The sequence below is a fragment of the Poeciliopsis prolifica genome, unplaced genomic scaffold (genome assembly GCF_027474105.1).
Source record: "Poeciliopsis prolifica strain line A6 unplaced genomic scaffold, Auburn_PproV2 SCAFFOLD073, whole genome shotgun sequence".
NCBI lineage: Eukaryota > Metazoa > Chordata > Actinopteri > Cyprinodontiformes > Poeciliidae > Poeciliopsis > Poeciliopsis prolifica.
Genome location: NW_026562448.1, coordinates 235001 through 244525, shown reverse-complemented (window position 1 = coordinate 244525; position 9525 = coordinate 235001). Strand labels below are relative to the sequence as shown.

Genomic DNA, 9525 nt, shown 5'->3' with positions numbered 1-9525 from the left:
AGCAGTGTGTGTATAGCAGTGTGTGTATAGCAGTGTGTGTAGCAGTGTGTGTAGCAGTGTGTGTGTAGCAGTGTGTGTAGCAGTGTGTGTATAGCAGTGTGTGTAGCAGTGTGTGTGTAGCAGTGTGTGTAGCAGTGTGTGTATAGCAGTGTGTGTGTAGCAGTGTGTGTAGCAGTGTGTGTGTAGCAGTGTGTGTAGCAGTGTGTGTATATCAGTGTGTGTAGCAGTGTGTGTAGCAGTGTGTGTGTAGCAGTGTGTGCAGCAGTGTGTGTGTAGCAGTGTGTGTGTAGCAGTGTGTGTAGCAGTGTGTGTATAGCAGTGTGTGTGTAGCAGTGTGTGTAGCAGTGTGTGTGTAGCAGTGTGTGTATAGCAGTGTGTGTGTAGCAGTGTGTGTGTAGCAGTGTGTGTAGCAGTGTGTGTGTAGCAGTGTGTGTGTAGCAGTGTGTGTAGCAGTGTGTGTGTAGCAGTGTGTGTAGCAGTGTGTGTATAGCAGTGTGTGTAGCAGTGTGTGTAGCAGTGTGTGTAGCAGTGTGTGTATAGCAGTGTGTGTGTAGCAGTGTGTGTAGCAGTGTGTGTAGCAGTGTGTGTGTAGCAGTGTGTGTGTAGCAGTGTGTGTAGCAGTGTGTAGCAGTGTGTGCAGCAGTGTGTGTAGCAGTGTGTGTGTAGCAGTGTGTGTAGCAGTGTGTGTAGCAGTGTGTGTGCAGCAGTGTGTGTGTAGCAGTGTGTGTAGCAGTGTGCAGCAGTGTGTGTGTAGCAGTGTGTGTATAGCAGTGTGTGTAGCAGTGTGTGTATAGCAGTGTGTGTGTAGCAGTGTGTGTAGCAGTGTGTGTAGCAGTGTGTGTAGCAGTGTGTGTGTAGCAGTGTGTGTGTGTAGCAGTGTGTGTAGCAGTGTGTGTAGCAGTGTGTGTATAGCAGTGTGTGTATAGCAGTGTGTGTAGCAGTGTGTGTGTAGCAGTGTGTGTAGCAGTGTGTGTAGCAGTGTGTGTGTAGCAGTGTGTGTAGCAGTGTGTGTATAGCAGTGTGTGTATAGCAGTGTGTGTAGCAGTGTGTGTGTAGCAGTGTGTGTAGCAGTGTGTGTGTAGCAGTGTGTGTAGCAGTGTGTGTAACAGTGTGTGTAGCAGTGTGTGTATAGCAGTGTGTGTAGCAGTGTGTGTAGCAGTGTGTGTGTAGCAGTGTGTGTAGCAGTGTGTAGCAGTGTGTGTGTAGCAGTGTGTGCAGCAGTGTGTGTAGCAGTGTGTGTATAGCAGTGTGTGTAGCAGTGTGTGTAGCAGTGTGTGTGTAGCAGTGTGTGTAGCAGTGTGTGTATAGCAGTGTGTGTGTAGCAGTGTGTGTAGCAGTGTGTGTGTAGCAGTTTGTGCAGCAGTGTGTGTAGCAGTGTGTGTAGCAGTGTGTGTGTAGCAGTGTGTGTGTAGCAGTGTGTGTAGCAGTGTGTGTAGCAGTGTGTGTGTAGCAGTGTGTGTAGCAGTGTGTAGCAGTGTGTGTAGCAGTGTGTGTAGCAGTGTGTGTGTAGCAGTGTGTGTGTAGCAGTGTGTAGCAGTGTGTGTAGCAGTGTGTAGCAGTGTGTGTGTAGCAGTGTGTGTAGCAGTGTGTGTAGCAGTGTGTGTGTAGCAGTGTGTGTGTAGCAGTGTGTAGCAGTGTGTGTGTAGCAGTGTGTGTAGCAGTGTGTAGCAGTGTGTAGCAGTGTGTAGCAGTGTGTAGCAGTGTGTGTAGCAGTGTGTGTAGCAGTGTGTAGCAGTGTGTGTAGCAGTGTGTAGCAGTGTGTGTAGCAGTGTGTGTGTAGCAGTGTGTGTAGCAGTGTGTGTAGCAGTGTGTGTATAGCAGTGTGTGTATAGCAGTGTGTGTAGCAGTGTGTGTGTAGCAGTGTGTGTAGCAGTGTGTGTGTAGCAGTGTGTGTAGCAGTGTGTGTAACAGTGTGTGTAGCAGTGTGTGTATAGCAGTGTGTGTAGCAGTGTGTGTAGCAGTGTGTGTGTAGCAGTGTGTGTAGCAGTGTGTGTAGCAGTGTGTGTGTAGCAGTGTGTGCAGCAGTGTGTAGCAGTGTTGTATAGCAGTGTGTGTAGCAGTGTGTGTATAGCAGTGTGTGTGTAGCAGTGTGTAGCAGTGTGTGTGTAGCAGTGTGTGTAGCAGTGTGTGTATAGCAGTGTGTGTAGCAGTGTGTGTGTAGCAGTGTGTGTAGCAGTGTGTGTAGCAGTGTGTGTGTAGCAGTGTGTGTGTAGCAGTGTGTGTAGCAGTGTGTAGCAGTGTGTGCAGCAGTGTGTGTAGCAGTGTGTGTAGCAGTGTAGCAGTGTGTGTGTAGCAGTGTGTAGCAGTGTGTGTAGCAGTGTGTAGCAGTGTGTGTGTAGCAGTGTGTGTAGCAGTGTGTAGCAGTGTGTGTGTAGCAGTGTGTAGCAGTGTGTGTAGCAGTGTAGCAGTGTGTGTAGCAGTGTGTGTAGCAGTGTGTAGCAGTGTGTGTGTAGCAGTGTGTGTGTAGCAGTGTGTAGCAGTGTGTGTGTAGCAGTGTGTGTAGCAGTGTGTAGCAGTGTGTAGCAGTGTGTAGCAGTGTGTAGCAGTGTGTGTGTAGCAGTGTGCAGCAGTGTGTAGCAGTGTGTGTAGCATGTGTAGCAGTGTGTGTAGCAGTGTGTAGCAGTGTGTGTGTAGCAGTGTGTGTGTAGCAGTGTGTGTGTAGCAGTGTGTGTGTAGCAGTGTGTGTAGCAGTGTGTGTGTAGCAGTGTGTGTAGCAGTGTGTAGCAGTGTGTGTGTAGCAGTGTGTGTAGCAGTGTGTAGCAGTGTGTGTAGCAGTGTGTAGCAGTGTGTGTGTAGCAGTGTGTGTAGCAGTGTGTAGCAGTGTGTGTGTAGCAGTGTGTGTGTAGCAGTGTGTGTGTAGCAGTGTGTAGCAGTGTGTGTGTAGCAGTGTGTGTAGCAGTGTGTGTGTAGCAGTGTGTGTAGCAGTGTGTGTAGCAGTGTGTGTAGCAGTGTGTGTGTAGCAGTGTGTGTAGCAGTGTGTGTGTAGCAGTGTGTGTAGCAGTGTGTGTAGCAGTGTGTGTGTAGCAGTGTGTGTGTAGCAGTGTGTGTAGCAGTGTGTAGCAGTGTGTGCAGCAGTGTGTGTAGCAGTGTGTGTAGCAGTGTGTGTAGCAGTGTGTGTGTAGCAGTGTGTGTAGCAGTGTGTGTAGCAGTGTGTGTGTAGCAGTGTGTGTGTAGCAGTGTGTGTAGCAGTGTGTGTGTAGCAGTGTGTGTGTAGCAGTGTGTGTAGCAGTGTGTGTGTAGCAGTGTGTGTGTAGCAGTGTGTGTAGCAGTGTGTAGCAGTGTGTGCAGCAGTGTGTGTAGCAGTGTGTGTGTAGCAGTGTGTGTAGCAGTGTGTGTAGCAGTGTGTGTAGCAGTGTGTGTAGCAGTGTGTAGCAGTGTGTGCAGCAGTGTGTGTAGCAGTGTGTGTAGCAGTGTGTGTGTAGCAGTGTGTAGCAGTGTGTGTAGCAGTGTGTAGCAGTGTGTGTGTAGCAGTGTGTGTAGCAGTGTGTGTAGCAGTGTGTGTAGCAGTGTGTGTGTAGCAGTGTGTAGCAGTGTGTGTGTAGCAGTGTGTGTAGCAGTGTGTAGCAGTGTGTAGCAGTGTGTAGCAGTGTGTGTAGCAGTGTGTGCAGCAGTGTGTAGCAGTGTGTGTAGCAGTGTGTAGCAGTGTGTGTAGCAGTGTGTAGCAGTGTGTGTAGCAGTGTGTAGCAGTGTGTGTAGCAGTGTGTAGCAGTGTGTGTGTAGCAGTGTATGTGCAGTGTGTCTGTAGCAGTGTGTGTGTAGCAGTGTGTGTAGCAGTGTGTGTGTAGCAGTGTGTGTAGCAGTGTGTAGCAGTGTGTGTAGCAGTGTGTGTAGCAGTGTGTAGCAGTGTGTGTAGCAGTGTGTAGCAGTGTGTGTAGCAGTGTGTAGCAGTGTGTGTGTAGCAGTGTATGTGTAGCAGTGTGTCTGTAGCAGTGTGTGTGTAGCAGTGTGTGTAGCAGTGTGTGCAGCAGTGTGTGCAGTGTGTGTGTGTAGCAGTGTGTGTAGCAGTGTGTGTAGCAGTGTGTGTAGCAGTGTGTGTAGCAGTGTGTAGCAGTGTGTGTGTAGCAGTGTGTGTAGCAGTGTGTGTAGCAGTGTGTAGCAGTGTGTGTAGCAGTGTGTGTCTTTACATCGACTGGGCGACTCTCTCTCTCTCTGGTTCCGCGGGTGAAACAATCTCCAGAAGGACGACGGTTGTTTGTTGATGTCTGTGTCTCTCAAGAGGATCTCCATGGAAACCGCCTCTCCTGTCTGGACGTTGATATTTAGGCCTCCGGTTCAAACCAGTAAAACCAGAAACACCAGCAGGAAGTAACCAGGCCGGACAGCGGCGCAGTCTGTCCTGGGCCGGGACGAAGCGTCTCTTCCTGTTTCTCGGTACCGTATCAATAAAGTTGTATCTGGATGAACATCGATCTTCTGTCTCCCTCCTGATGCTGCAGAATCCCTCCTTGGTTTGACCCAAATATCTCTGATCCTGTATTCCTGGACTTTTTCGTCCTCATCACGTCTTCCCAGTGAAGAAGCTGCTGCTGTCCGCTCGTCATGTTGAAGACGGCGGCGTCCTCTGGACTCTGCTCCGGTTTCGTCTGGATTCGTGAAGCTGCATCCTCCCACGATCAGGTGAAGGATGAAGCTCCGACTCTGTTTCTGTGTTTCTCTTGTTTCTAAAAACTCTGACGTCCAGCTGAGAAGTTTGGGGAGATTCTGGACTTCATTCTAAAAATCTGTGACTTTTTGTGTTGAAAACCCTGTTTTTCTTCAAGGACTAAATCGTGTTCAAGGTCGGGGTTAAACTCTGATCCTGCAGAGCCATTTCCTTCTCTCAGACCTGGAGGCCCAGGGCATGCCGGGTCCATCGCAGGGACCGGGTCGGCTTCTCCTCTGGAAATCGGCAAGTTGATCTGCTGCGCGTCCCCCAGCCGGCTGAGCTGCTGATCTGGAGGGACACGTGGACGGGATGGGGAACGCTGCTGGGATTAAGGGAAAGAGGTCAGAGCTGCTCTGGGAGCCGGCAGGTGATCCAGTCAGGCAGGGGAAGACGGGCGACATTGTGCTGATGGGTCGCCGACGGCAGCAGCGGCTCTGGAGGGAAGTGCAGGACTGCTTCCCGGATCCGGCTGCTTTCTGACTCCGGTCTGTTTGTTTGACTGAAACCTGAGTCAGATGAACAAGCGGGAACAAATCATCGAGCCGTGAAGGTTCTCTCAAGTCAAAGATAAATAAACAGACAGAAAAACCTGTTTTGATGCCGAGGACATTCCGTTCCCAATCCTGAAGCCGATGCAGGATCACTGCAGTCGCGGTGCATCGGGTCCAATGAGGACACATTTGGAAGGAAAAGACATTATTCCAGATTGGCCGTATTTCATCCTTTATATCATTTCCATTCCTTGTCCTGCCTGCAGCCGATTCCAACAGGTTGAGGAGGAGACGGATAGGAGCGGTGTGCATGGCAGACCTTCATCCTGCTGTGAACTTTGACCCCACAAGTTGTTCTGAATCCAGAACCAGTTGTACCTGAAGGACAGAGGTCGGTCCGCAGAGCCTTGATCTGCCTCCCAGCTGTTAATGATCGTTAGCAGTTTATTATTGCAAACGAAATTTTTAGTGTTTGTTTACTAAAATATTCTATTCTATTGTTACTCTCACAATTAATTTGATTAATAAAAACAGATAAAATAAATTATTAATAAATCTAACAGCAGTGTTACTATCATATCAACATGAGCTTTCCTAACAATAACTTTTTTGTAGATTAGTAACAATAATAACTCATTTTCTAAATTCATCTGAAGAAAAATAATATAAGAATCTGAAATTATATTCAATTTAATAATAAATATGATTGTAAAATAACGCTCCAGGTCGTTGCGGCGCTTTGGACCAGAGAGCTGCAACTCCAACAACGTGCGAGACGCGAACCGGCCCCGACCAACCCGGACACCAGTCCACCCCATCCTGGACATGATGCTGCTAACATTTAGCTTTCCACAACAACTCTGAAGGACGTCAGAGTGCTGCGCAACGCGAATAATGACCCAGCGGGAAAGCGACGCTCTAAAAAATAAACCGTAATTTAACCAGGCAGATACATTTTCATTGAAGAATTTTAATAATCAAGTAACTCAAATTATTCAAGGAATCGTTACAGCTCTACAATTTATGAACAAAGATGAATGAAAAAAGTAGAATCGAGTCAAACTAGCAAAAATGAAAAGCAGATTAGGAATGAAGTGAACGGCGCCAACAGCAGGCGCTGCCTGCATGACCACAACAAGCACAGGTCACTGCACCGCATTGAAGCAGGAGCAGCTAGCATGCAGCCAGCTAGCATGCAACCAGCTAGCATGCAACCGGCTAGCATGCAACCTGATAGCATGCAACCTGCTAGCATGCAACCGGCTAGCATGCAACCAGCTAGCATGCAACCAGCTAGCATGCAACCGGCTAGCATGCAACTGGCTAGCATTCAACCGCCTAGCATGCAACCAGCTAGCATGCAACCAGCTAGCATGCAACTGGGTAGCATGCAACCAGCTAGCATGCAACCGGCTAGCATGCAACCTGCTAGCGTGCAACCGGCTAGCATGCAACCGGCTAGCATGCAACCGGCTAGCATGCAACCGGCTAGCATGCAACCAGCTAGCATGCAACCAGCTAGCATGCAACCGGCTAGCATGCAACCGGCTAGCATGCAACCGGCTAGCATGCAACCGGCTAGCATGCAACCAGCTAGCATGCAACCGGCTAGCATGCAACCTGCTAGCATGCAACCGGCTAGCATGCAACCTGCTAGCGTGCAACCGGCTGGCACGCAACCAGCTAGCATGCAACCGGCTAGCATGCAACCGGCTAGCATGCAACTGGCTAGCATTCAACCGGCTAGCATGCAACCAGCTAGCATGCAACCAGGTAGCATGCAACTGGGTAGCATGCAACCAGCTAGCATGCAACCGGCTAGCATGCAACCTGCTAGCATGCAACCGGCTAGCATGCAACCAGCTAGCATGCAACCAGCTAGCATGCAACCGGGCTAGCATGCAACCTGCTAGCATGCAACGGCTAGCATGCAACCTGCTAGCGTGCAACCGGCTGGCACGCAACCAGCTAGCATGCAACCGGCTAGCATGCAACCGGCTAGCATGCAACCTGCTAGCATGCAACCGGCTAGCATGCAACCTGCTAGCGTGCAACCGGCTAACACGCAATTTGCTAGCACGCAACCGGCTAGCATGCAACCTGCTAGTGTGCAACCGGCTAGCATGCAATTTGCTAGCATGCAACCGGCTAGCATGCAACCGGCTAGCACGCAACCTGCTAGCATGCAACCTGCTAGCATGCAACCTGCTAGCATGCCACCGGCTAGCATACAACCGGCTAGCATGCAACCGGCTAGCATGCAACCTGCTAGCATGCAACCTGCTAGCGTGCAACTGGCTCGTTGGTCAAATCCTGATCAATGAGCAGTAAGGATTCAAATCAACAGACTGAAACACAACTTCAAGACTAACAAACTCAATAATAAAAAGGAAAAATCAGCAAAACAAATCATACAATGACATCATGCCTGAGCAAGGAGGAAGAGGAGCAGCAGACAGGATGATGAAGGCAGACCAGGTCCAACGCTTCAGAACCAGGAAACCTCAGCATCAGAGATCAGAACCTGGTGCCTGAACTTTGACACAGAATATCAGAACCGCTCTTCAGAAATAACGTGGTACGAAATGATCTCAGACTCTTAGCCACGGCTCGGTCTGACTGACGGGATTCCAGCCATGTTCCGGTCCAACAGAACCGAACCGGGCCTGTTCTAGTGAACGGTAGCGCTGGTTCTGCTGGAGGTTTCTTCCTGTTCGAGGGGAGGGGAGTTTTCTGCTGCTGGGATCCCTCTGCCAGAAGATTAATCTGAATAAACTGAAATCATTTGTTGTCTGCGACAGACTGGCGACCTGTCCAGGTGACCCCGCCTCTCGCCCGGCACGCAGCTGGAGAGGAACAAGCACCTCCCAACCCCTAGGGACAAGGGTGGACAGAAAATGGATGGATGGACATTTGCTGTGAAATGTTGTACCATCAATCAAACTGGAGTGAATATTTGATCAGCTGTTCCAGCAGGATAGTGGAGGACAGGGACAGAAGACCAGCTGGGACTCTTCTTGTCCTCTGAAGCAGAGTGCTTTTATTTTGTCCAACCACAGCCTGAAGCAACTTCCTGTTCCTCCCATCTGCTGTCCAGGGGTAAGTGGGTCTCTGCTTTTGTCCCGTCTTGGGGTCAGACGAGTTCAGCTCTCTGAACAAAGAGTCGTGTCAGATTTTCCGAGAGCTTTCAGCTGCTGCTCCTCTCAGCAGGTGCTCCACCTTTCATCCTCCTAATGTCGCTTTTCCTCGCTGCAGAGAAACAGAGCAGACTTACTGAAAGCTCCAGGAACGACGTGTTGAAGTTACAGCTGCTCCCTGTTAACGTCCAGGTAGAGACAACATGATGAAACCTGACATTTCTTCTGCTGGGGAGAGAAATATAAAAAACGTCTTCAATGAAAGACAGAAAGAGGCAGAGAGGCTGTGAGGGGCAGGACAGCAGCGTCCAGTCGTCCTCCATGAGACAGCCGAGTCTTCCTCAAGTCTGGACTACAAACCGCCAGCCTGGACGCAGGACGTCGTCTGGTCTTACGGGACAAACTGGAGCCTCTGGACACAGTTCAGAAAGGAAAGAAGAGCTTCACTCGGTGCATCACCGCCACCAGGCGACGCGTCGCTTTTTATCAATATGACGTTACATTTTTATACATCTGGAACTGCAATAGCAAAGTGGGCGAACCAGAGTCAGGGTCATGATTGGCCGGCCAGCACTGGAAGAAACCTGTCTCTTAAAACGTCTCAGCCACGGCCGAGCACGGCGGCGGCCACATCATGATCCGGGGTTCCCTCCTGAGGAACTGTCAGCAGGAAGTGATTCAACCACCAAGCAGGAAGTCACATGGTGTCCTGCGGTCAGATTCCCCCGGCGCCTCGTCTCTCTGCTCTTCTCCTCACAGGTTCAGAAATCAAAACGCTTCATAAAACTTTTTTTTTCTGAATATTTTCTCATTTAAAACCCAGATGCTAAAAGCTCTGCTGAGGGACACAGTGACACCTAGTGGCGCAAATGGCAACTAGCAGACGCTGAAGGCCAGGAGGGTTTGAATGTGAGGAAGAAGCTTTGATCATTTTCTGTTGCTCAGACCTGCTGGGGGACAGGTGGGGACAGGTGGGACAGGTGGGCCCCTCGGATAGGGCCCTTCAGAGCAGCAACTTCCTCCAGCCAATCAGCAGCTCCTCCTTTCTGCACACCAGAGACTCAGTGATCAAATCAGCAGTGAGGCGGCTGGTCAGATACCAGTGTGTGTGTGTGTGTGTGTTTCGGTGTGTGTGTGTGTTTCGGTGTGTGTGTGTGTGTGTGCAGATTAAGTACAGCCTGTAGCTCCTCCCCCTGCAGCCTCTATATATTGAGCCGTGCAGCCGGAGGTCTGCAGTCTTCTGCAGACAGTC

General features: G+C 50.2%; 1 protein-coding gene across 1 annotated transcript in view; it reads left to right on the top strand.

The window, feature by feature from the left end:
* The first annotated feature begins 9522 nt into the window (after positions 1 to 9522).
* LOC129352200 (11-beta-hydroxysteroid dehydrogenase type 2-like) overlaps positions 9523 to 9525 on the top strand; it is a 21405-nt gene continuing 21402 nt past the window's right edge. The window contains 1 exon segment of the mRNA XM_055021064.1: positions 9523 to 9525. This exon segment is cut by the window's right edge and continues 333 nt beyond it. The gene's annotated coding sequence lies outside the window, so the exon portion shown is untranslated.